At 35.7% G+C, this 11,392-nt stretch overlaps 1 pseudogene; it reads right to left on the bottom strand.

The window, feature by feature from the left end:
• Window positions 1–460: 460 nt before the first annotated feature.
• LOC143686815 (polypeptide N-acetylgalactosaminyltransferase 11-like) lies at window positions 461–7,942 on the bottom strand (annotated as a pseudogene).
• Window positions 7,943–11,392: the final 3,450 nt, after the last annotated feature.

Here is an 11,392-nt window from a genome sequence, read left to right as displayed (position 1 = left end):
AGGTTTTCTGAGAAAGAAAATCATGACAATGTTCCTACTAAATGTCATTCCATCATTAAAAGGGATTAAAAAGAAGCATAAATGAATTTTAACAGAAATGCCAATCTCCTGCATTTGGTTCTTTGTACAAACCCAAGTCTCTAAAGGTGAAATTACATTCTGTACACAAGAAAGTCCTTAACAGCAGCTTAGAAACAACATAAATATCTTGGTGACATGTACTTCGTTTATGATGGTAACACAATACTTCAATCTCTAATGTATCTGCTGTTTTACCTCTGCTAATCTTCACAAGCATCTCCACAGCATTAAAAAAAGTATATGCTCATTCTCTCAAAGATGGTTCTATCCAAATAAAACATCACCTCAGGGTTTTTCTTGTACCATCAATATTCTTTGGAAAGCCTAGTGAATTTCACTGTACCAGTCTGAGGTCTCCACCTTAACCTGTCAAATGCCCCTATTTTGAGGAGGAGCCATCACAAATCACCATAGCAACATAGCCGTTGTGACTCAGTGGATCAACAACTTTCAGGCACTGCCAGATTGATACCTGGTAGAGCTGATTCTTCTTTCCCAAGGTCCGTTGCTGAGACCCTTCTGACCCACGGCACTTCATGAGTTGTGGTGCGTTTGACTGAGCGAGTCTCTGACATATCTAAGCAAAGGAGATTATTGGAAACCAATTCATGCTTTCATTATAAACCCAGATCTGATTTGGGTCACTATAGTTATACACATTAAGCACTACAGTCCCTTCTGATTTGAGCGACCTTGTGCCACCAGACATTTGTTGGTCTGGAGGTGATAGAGCCTTCCATGTTGAAGGACTTTGGGGCATTTGGGCCCTCTATTAATAAAAACGGGTTGTTGTGCTTTGACATTGGGCCCAGATATCTACATCTGTTGGTAAATATTATCCAAATATCATTTAAATGATTTATAACCCAACTTCTTTCTCAATTCAACATGCTCACTAGTATTTCCATGTCTTTTGGTCTCTGGATCAGGTCTTAAGAAAAAATACTGTTCCATATATTTATCCAACCGTACATGTGACAGCCTCAAAGAGGAGTGTGTCATGGTGTCCTGGTCTTCAGGAGATCCATATGGTTACCTTTTCCAAAAAAATATGTGTCCTACTCTAGAGCAAGGGATGGTGAAGAGCATATCTCCACACATCCAGATCCAAAATGATATTTCCAAATTTTCTCCTCCCCAGATATCCATGCCACTGTCATACTGTCCTAGTTCATTGCAACAGTGTCTGCTCATGGCAAACAATTCTCTGGCCATTGTAGGCAACTCTATTGGTGCAGTAGCTCTTTGTGGTCCTTCTAACTCAGAAAGAAGAACAAGATCCCATTTAAAGCGTAGTCCCCAATTGAGTCCTTCTCATAAAATAGGAAATGAGCTGTATGAGAGCATATGAGTACTGATGATATCAATCACTGTGCACACGGTGATTTTACAGTCTTCCTGGGCCACTTCCAGCAAAACCTGTAGCCTCATCTCAATGACTTCACAGTGGCTATCTAGGAATACAAAAGTTTCTCCTGTAGCATGTGCTGCTCCAATCATTGGACCTCAAATCAATTCCTCAGGCTTCTTATTAAACTTTAGTTGTTCCAGGATGATGTTTTTGATATCATCTAGTTCTTCTTTCAAATCATCCAAATCCTATCATCATCCACTAGGATACTTTCATGAAGATGTGCTAGAGTTCGATCTATGACACTATGCACTGTCCAGAGAAAGGCAGAGAAAATTTCATTGTAGAAGCAAATAACACTAGTAACTGGAAGATCAGCTGGGTAAGACTTTTCTTTACATACTGCATCCCTTGTATTTGGCACATCTTTACAGTAGCCCAAGTGGTCACTAATAGGCATACTAAAGGCTTGTTTCTGATAGGCCAAATCTCTCAACTCCTGGTTGTGTTCATTAAAAATCCTATCTGATTCAGGGGAGAATTTCACACTGTCTTTTCCTGGATCATCAATTTGATGATGTGTCATGTCACCAATCTTATTTGCTTTGAACTGTGGCTCTCATATGCCACTTGGGCCTGAAGCAAAATGAAGGTAGAATTTTGAGAGGAATGGCCCATGGAGTCCAGACCCATTGACGGCACTTTCCTCAGTGGCTCAGTCATTTCAATGAAGTTGAAATAAAGAACAAGGGTGGCCAGGTTACAGATGTTAAAAGGCATCCATAACAAAAATATCGAATTGTGACCTTTCCTGTTATAGACCTAGCGTAGCTGATGTGCCATTTTCAATTTCCTTTCAGTAGTTTCCAGCTATTTCTTCGTAAGTATCCTCAGTATTCCGAACCAGACACCTGCAGCCCAGAATTGCAGTCTTCCAGGACTCAGACTGTGGTGCCTTCCCTCCCACCACAGCCCAAGTTCAAGTGACTGGAGTTACAGGGGAGAAAACACAGCCAGGGAACACAGTGCAGTCAAGGGTGACAAGTCACCACCCAGGGCTCGCCAGGGCCCTTATTTACTTCTTTATTGTAGATATTTAGGATACATTTCCGATATTATCCAAACTGCATTTGGTTCATAAGCTAGAAACCATACTACAATAAATACTTGAATGATTTGTCCATTGCGTTCTTCTATATTCCTGTTAATCAGTTAGAAAACTAAATGAAATACTTTGTAGCTGCCTACATTCTGTATAAATGATGTATTTTGGAATCCATGCTAATAATATAAACTTTTTTAAAGCTGCAGGTGCAGAAAATTGAGTTACTCTTATCCATTAATTCTTGGCTTACCATCATCATTAATCAAAGTGAAACCTTTCTCCTGTTTTATTTACCACCCCTCCATCCAGTCTCTTCTCCACTACCAGCAGTTGTTCCAATGCGATTCATTCTGTTTGTCTTTGCAAAATGTGCACTGTTCCTTGCATTTATATATTTTGTACATTTATTTTTAATTTTATAAACATATGGTATGATATACCTCATCCTGGTTTTTTCCATTCTTTTGTACCTCTTTGCTTTTAAGTTCCACCCATTGTGTCATGTACTCTAGCTGTTGATTCTAGCTGGTGACTAGAGCACACTGCCCCATGGTTCATCTCACCCCATGTACCAGGTTTTGGAATCAAATAGTCATTAGCCTCATAACATGAGCTTGGTGGAATCCACACACTGTCTACTTCTTGGATTCACTTGTATTACATTTTCCTTGAAGTTTTGGTAAAATTTATCTAAAAAAAATACCCAGAACAGCTATTTCAGGGGAGGGGGGGATTGAGTACCATTTAAATTTCTTCATTACTTATTAAAGTTGTCAGATTCTCTATTTCTTTCACTGAAAGTAACATTGTATTGTTTTAGGAATATAATTTCGTTTTTCCAATGTTAGTAGTTTTTTTTTAATCAAATTTTTTTCTTCATTTGCCTTCTTTTTTCCTGATCATCATTCTTGACAAAGTTCTACGTTACTGTCAAGTTTTGTTTATCTAATCCAAGATTTTTTTTTGTTCCTTTTTACTATTGGTTTCTTTCATTATTATTATTCTTTCCTGGTTTCTTACTTCTTTAACTTGCTCTATTGCTCTTTTTCTTAATTACTGAATGAATGCTTAGTGCATCCTGTTCAATTTTTTTTATCCTAATAAACATATTTATAGCATTTAGAGATAAGAACTCTCCACATACTGCTCTACCAGAATCCCACAAAATTTGGCAGGTATGGTTTTCTTTATGTTTTAAAAGCCCTATTGTTATTGATTCAAACGTTGTTCATTACTTTCTGATGTTCTAAATCTTCTTCTATTATCATTTCCTTTCTGTTTAGAGAATTTTCTTTAGCCGTTATTTCAGGGGAAGTTTTCTAGCAACAAATCGTCTTCATTTTCCCACATCTGAAAATGTCCTTTCTTCCACTTCATTCCAGATGGGTATTTTTGTCAGTCATAGAACTCATGGTAGACAGTTCTTTTCTTTCAATACTTGGAAAATATTGTGTTACTTCCATCTGGTCTTATTATTTCAGATGAGGCATGTGCTGCCATTTGAGTTGATGTTCTCCTCTAAGTAATATATTGTTTCTCTATGGCTGCTTTAAAGATTTTTGCCTTGTCTTTAATTTTCTGACTGTTAATTCTGGTGTATCTTTAGTGTATGCCTGAGAATACCTTCAAAACTAAAAAAGAAAAAAACAAAAACAAAAACAACAAAACACTGCATCCAGTGTTTTATTGAAAAGCCTGGTGTCCACCTGAATCTTGTCCTTTTGTAAGAGTTTTTCTCTTTCTCCCTGGAAATATTTAGCATTTTCTCTTTGACTTTGACATACTTAAAATTCATTATCATCATAAGAGATATTAAAACTCTTTGTCAAAGGAAATATTAAAGAATTGAGGAGATTCCTCTTGAATGACTAAAGATTTTCTATGTCATATTCCTGAGATAAAAGTTTAAAAATTGAAGTCTTAGGTCATGCTAAAATTGTTTGATTTCAAAATTTAATTTTCTAATATGCAAATAAATATTCTACTGTATGAATTCTCATATTTTGACTATAAACCTTTAGAACCTATGCCACAAAACAGACTGTCATAAGCAAAGACTTTCCAGTATAACATTTAAATTATATAATTAATTTCAAATATCTAGTAATTAATCTGTCATGAAGAATTTAGGCTCAACACATTGAAAAATTTGTCATTATTTTATCAAAATTAATTTGATAAAAATAAAATAAATTAATTAAATAAAAATAAACTAAATTAATTTGGATGTAAAAAATGCTTTTATACTTTCCTCAGTTTTCTTTTTAACACTAATACAACAAAGTTTAAAATATGGTAATGTCTAACATGTACAAGAGAAGTAAAAGAAAAAATTAAAAGGCTTAGCTTTCTAAGAAAAAATAAATAAAAATAAAATTCATTATCATAGTGGTGGATTTTCCTCTCTCCTTTTTGACATTCTCTGAATATTTGCAATCTCAAAGGTTTCAATTTTTTTTTAATTCTAGGAAATTTTATTTTATTGTTTCCTCAAATAGTTCTTTCTGTTTTTGTCTTTCTCTTTTTCTGAATAGCAATTATAGGTTAATTTGCATGTGAACGTATGTATTTGCTTCTCTGTCCTTATTTTCAATTAGCATTTCTTTTATGCTTTTAAAATTTGTATTATCTTGCTGCCTTCTGGGAGAATTCCTCTATTTGATTTCTCAACTCATTGATTCTCCAGCTGTATCTGGCCTACTGTTGGTATGCAGGGACATGTTTATTTACTTGTTACCCGATCTTAGACCAGGATCTTTAAATCCCTGATACCTGTACCATCATATTCATTTGTCATCTGTGTTTTTCTGCCGCCAAATGTAACTTGCCAAAATCCTTGGTAGTCTTTATTTTATACCTTACTGTTTCATTGATCCTAGTTTCACCTTTTGTCTTCCTTTATCCTTCACATGGTCCATCAGATCCTACCCAAATATCTAAATCTTTCTTTGTATAATTTGTGCTTCCTTACAAAAAGTTACATTTGTATCCTCTTCTGCTTAATTTCTTTATAGAAAAATTTGGTTGAAAGATAGTTACTGGTGAGTTTTTGCGTCCTCCATCTGTATATGTCTAATCATTTGTTTATGTTGCAAGACACTATCGTTTGTTGTTCCATTTACACATAAGTTCAAATACTTATACACATTCCACCTATACAAGGGGCACGCTTAAAAATAATTGTAATTATAAGAGCATATGTTGAGTGCTTATTATGCGCTGGCACTGTCCCATCCTTAGTATGTTCAGGCATATCACATATGTCAGCCATTTGATACATGAGGTAGGTGCTATGATCATTTCCACTGTACAGAGGAGACAGTTGAGATCCTGAGGGATCATATGATTTGTTCAAGGTCACACAATAAGTGGCGAAGCCAGATTTTGAACCTACTGTACCATACCTCAATAAATTGTACCTGTGTTTAAAAAATACACTGATAGGAAATATGATGGCATTGATAATTAAAAAAATGTTTAACTTTATATGTTATTTTCAATGGTATTCCAGAAAAAAATATTTTTATTTCTTGCGAGGGCTTATTCGTTTTTCTTGATTAACACTGCCATCTTTCCAAAAATGAAAATGCGTAGGCTTTATCTATTTTATTTGTGTTGTGTTAGTTATATTATTCTAGAAATCAATTATGCTTCGTTTAGGTTATAAAGTTACATTAGAACTAAATTTTCTCAATGCAGACAAATTTAAAGACTTATTTTTCATACTGGATATAGTTTTTCTTTCATTTCTTCTGTATTAGGATTGGGGGACCCAGGAAAAAATATTCTCTAACATCCCTTCAGCTTTAAGCCTTCTTAATCTGACACTTTAACAAAGTAACACAAGTACTTTTTTTTTAGTGGATAAATAAATATGATGGTCAGTGTACATTTATCTGTGCACATCTGAAACTGACTTGGAAGGAGAACAGTATACCCAATAAACTCCAGCTAAAAAATTCACAAGAACAAAGATGGCAGCGCCTAGTCTGTTATGGTGACATTTCCCCCACGGGAAGTAAACATTCATCTGGCTGCTCATTAAGAACATTTCTTTCCTGAAGTGCACTTGTGAAAAAGTCAGTATTATTAATATTTTAAACACAGTTTTCATTGGATAGCTTTATTTTAAACATCTATGAAAATAATGCATGCATAGCTCTGAATCATGAATGAATATTTCTTTCTTTTGGCTCTTTGTTCTATAAATCCCTCCCCCCCCACACACACACACCTCTTGTTTTTTTTTTAATTTTTGAGGAAAAGAATTTTCAAATCCTTTTCCCTTGTTTTTTACTCTGAACTTTTCCATCGCTTCCCCTTGCACCCCAGCTCAAGTTTTCACATCTATCTCTCTTTCTCCTTTCCAGCCAAGAGCTCCAACCAGTGGGTAAAGCTGCCAATAAGCAAAGATTTACTCAGTGTGTGAGGACATGGAGGAGTATTTGGCTGATGCAGGCCCAGCCGGGCTTTTTCTGGCAGTATTACACTGAAGGCTACTGTCAAACACAGCATCATATTGACCAAAAGAGCTGGGGACGTGCCATTAGAACCAGCGGAAATTATCTGTGGGTTGGTCTAATTATTTTTTTCACTGGGAAGGAATATTCCTTCTTTCCTTTCAGGATGGTTACACTTCTTCAATGGAAATAAGGAAAGCATTTATTATACTTGATATACAGGATATACAGGAAGAAAAACAATTCAACATATTCAATTAAGGTTATATTTAATAAAACCTATTGGTAAAGAGCATATAAAGAATTTCCTAATTCATATTCTAGTTTTAAATCTTCACATTTATTATAGTATAAATGTGAAGGTTTGTAAAATCTTCACATTTATTATAGTATATGCCAAATTCTGCAATTTTAAGTTTATATCTTCTGTGCTATTGTGTGGGAATAAAATGTGTACAGATCGAAGGAAATAATACAAATGTAAGGGGTAAGTTATTTGCCTGGTGATCATACTTAAATGGTTTTTAATATGTATATACAATGTGTGTGTTTATTCTTGTGCATTAATCATGTAAGTACTTATAGACAAAGTGAATAAAGAATTATTTTTAAATTATAAAGATATTAATAGTCAAAGAAACAAGTCTCTTAAGGGCTAAAACAAATTCAAAGTAGATGTTGCATTAGAATGGACCCAAAATCCCTTTAGATAACCTTAGGTGGGTTTCACACCAAACAACATTGAACTACTACCTCTCTTTTGTATGAAGCAGTATGAAGATCAGGCATTTCATTTGATTATGTAAAATGAACAAAAAAAAGGTGTAGTGATCAACTCATAGACCAGAAGAGGTACACAGCACCTTTGTCTTGGTTGTGTCTGTCCCACACAGCTTACAGCGCAGCTGCACCTGCAGACTCCACCTTGACATTACAGATAACCATCACCAGATTCTTTTTTTTATATTTTTATTGTAAACAACAAATAAACATGCAAAACATTCTTGACATGGCTGCAACCAATGGCTCGCGATATCATCACATAGTTGTGTTTTCATCACCATGATCAATTTTTTGAATACTTGCATCTCTCCAGCAAAAGAAAAAAGAAAAAACGTGTGCACGTCATACCCCTTACCACTCCCTTTCATTGAACACTAGTATTACAAGCTACTCAATTTATCCTAACCTTTATTTCCCCTATTATTTGTTTATTTCTTATCCATATTTTTTACTCATCTGTCCATACCCTAGATAAAAGGAGCCATTAGACACAAGATTTTTACATTCACACAGTCACACTATAGAAGCTGTATCATTATATAATCAACTTCAAGAAACATGGCTACTGGAACACAGCTCTACAGTTTAAGATACTTTCCTGTAGCCACTCTAACACACCTAAACTGAAAAGGGGATACCTATATAATGCATAAGAATAACCTCCAGGATAACCTATTGATCTGTTTGAAATCTCTCAGCCACTGACACTTTATTTTGTTTCATTTCTCTCTTCCCCCTTTCAGTCGAGAAAGTTTTCTCAATCCCTTGATGCTGAGTCCCAGCTCCTGCCAGGATTTCTGTCCCATGTTGCCAGGGAGATTTACACCCCCGGGAGTCATATCCCAGGAAGAGGGGCAGGGAGGGCGGCCTCACCAGACTCTTAATCTCTTCTGCATTTAACCGTCATTTTTTTTCTATTACGCCTGTCTAATCCCAGACCACTGTCTATTTTCTGTCAACCAAGAACTGATTTCCACCATTTTTGATCTTCCAGACATTGGAATCCTCTCACGCCCTGAAACCATGAACGCTGTCAGCAAACCCTGATGACAGACCCATCAGCTTTTGGTCGCTCCTAAGTGTTTACCCCTACATCTGCAATTGCCTTGTGTTTCAGTTTGGCATCAAGCAAATGAATGAGGATTATCCTACAAGCATAGATAGTACTTTTTAAAATTCTCTAATATAAATCTGTTAACTTGGAGTAAAACAAAATATCCCAAGCATCTTTGTTTTCCAAGCACTTATAAAAGTATGCTCCTCTAATTCCTTTCCCTTCTCTTTTCTTGAAAGTTGTCTTCTGTTCGTTTTTATTCACAGCAATACATTTAAGCTTTCCTGGTGAAATATTTCTAATGATTTTTGATTATGTAAGAAATATATAATAAATTTCAAACTAGGATCCAATGTAAACCCTTAGGCTATATAACATTTGTTTTTTGGTTCATGTGTTAAGAATGAAGATCTTCTCCAAAGTTTAATTTCAGTTTAAAAATAAGTTGTTGGAAATTTCTCCTTAATTGTTTGACATTTCAAATAAAATAGTAAAGGACAGAAAGATTTAGGTTCACTTTTTGAAATGGACAATCAAGATTGTAAGGCTTTTTTATGTTCTGACTATTGTTGCTTTAGTCTTTTGATGTGAATATTTTCATGGGCTTTCTACTATAAGACAAATGCTTTTTATATTTTCTTTGGACTATGCAAAGAACATTTGTTACAGATAGACTAAGAGCTAAGAACTGGGTGAGAGTAAGTTCATTGCACAGCCCAACGCTGAAGCATTTGTTTACAAAAACAAATTAAGTTTTTAAATTATAATAACTCTGAGTCTTCCAAAGAAGATTGTTAACCAATTCATGAAGTGAAAAGGGATAAGCTACAGGTCTGAGAATACTATTTTTTTTTAACAGAGAGTAATAGTGGACCAGAAAATAAGAAACTGGATTTTGTTCAATTCTTTATCTCCAGCATTCAGAACAGAACCCAATACATAATAGGTACACAAAAATATTTTATACATGAAGCTACTGTTTCATTCTGGTGGTAAATCATTGTAAAAGATGACTCTTAAAAAATTTCTTCCTCCCTAATACTCAGCTGCTACTTCTTATAACAAGAAATGGAGTTTATTCTTGCTGACTTTGTTTGACCAGTAAAATATAATCCCAAGAATATCCTGGGATATCTTAGATCATAAGAAACCATTCAGTTCCTCCTTAGGCCTCTTACAACCCTCACCCTGGGAGAATCCAGATGTCATGTAAAAAGTCTGAATATTCTGAAGCTATCATGCTTTGAGAAACCTACGCTACATAGGGAGGACATTTGTGGGCACACTGGTGTAGCAGTTAGGTTCACGTGTCATCTTGGCCAGGTGATGGTGCCCAGTTGTCCTGTTACTGTGGACTGAAATAATCAGCACTTGAAATTCATCTATGGCTCATGACATCTGCGGTTGGCTAAGAGGAGTTGCCTTCAGCAATGAGTGATGTTCTAATTTCACCAGTTAGAAGCTCAAAAGACACAGTCCGAAGAGAGAGAAGGACCTCAGACCCAGATGTTTGGAGATACAGAAAGGACACGCCCTGGGGAAAGCCATTTGAACCCAGAATCTGGGAGAAAGGACCAGCAGACATCGCTGTGTGCCTTCCCAAGTGACACAGAAAGCCAAAGGAAAGTCAGCTGCCTTTCCTCCAAAAAGCTGTAAATTTGTGACTAATAAATCCCCTTTATAAAAGACAGACCATTTCTGATGTATTGCAGCATGGGGGCTTTAGCAAACTAAAACGGCCGGTCAATGATCTCTGTGGAGCTTCCAGTGGACATCTAAGGGTAATTTGCCAGTTATGTGAGTCAGACATCCTGACATCCAGCCAGCTGAGCCTTCACATATGTTCAACCCTGGTCACCATCAGCCTTCAATTTCATGGGAGCTCTCAAGGGAAAACTGCCGAAACTGAGACCAGTTAATTCAACAAACCAGTAAAAAAAATGATAAATTTGTTGTTGTAAGCCTGTAATTTTTCGAGTGATATTTTACACAATACACAATAGGAACCATTATTAACATAAATAATTCTTAAAATATGGGCATAAGTCCATTAAAAAAAACGTAATCAATAGTTGAATAATGGTGAGGATATGGGGCAATGGGAACCCTCATGCATTTCTGGTTCAAGTGTCAATTGAACTGTCTTCTCTGCTTTCTTCGGTGTTGATCTAGTTCTCAGGGCACCACAGATATGGTGGCAGCCAACAAATCTAGCAGATTGCCCTTAGTTAATCTCTACAGAAAAAGAAAGAAAGAATTGCTTTTTCAAAGTAATTAGAAACAAAAGTCCAGAACATTTTTCATGCTTCCATCACTGAACATTTACTTTGGTCAGAGAGTTGGAAAATGCTTTATCCAGGCTTGAGTCACAGGCCCACCCTGGGAGTTTGGATGTGAGTTCGGTACCAAATGAATAACATGGGCTGACAGTGGAAGAAGTGTGATTACTCAAAGTAAAATCAAGATGCACTTATCAGAAGAAGAATAGAGAATTCTGGCTAGACAAAAGAGGCAGATTCCACTATTGTACACTAAAGGACACAAACTCCTGCAATACT

The sequence above is a fragment of the Tamandua tetradactyla genome, chromosome 6 (assembly GCF_023851605.1).
Source record: "Tamandua tetradactyla isolate mTamTet1 chromosome 6, mTamTet1.pri, whole genome shotgun sequence".
NCBI classification, from domain to species: Eukaryota; Metazoa; Chordata; class Mammalia; order Pilosa; family Myrmecophagidae; genus Tamandua; species Tamandua tetradactyla.
The sequence above is the reverse complement of the archived record's forward strand: the minus strand, read 5'-3'. Positions and strand labels throughout refer to the sequence as shown.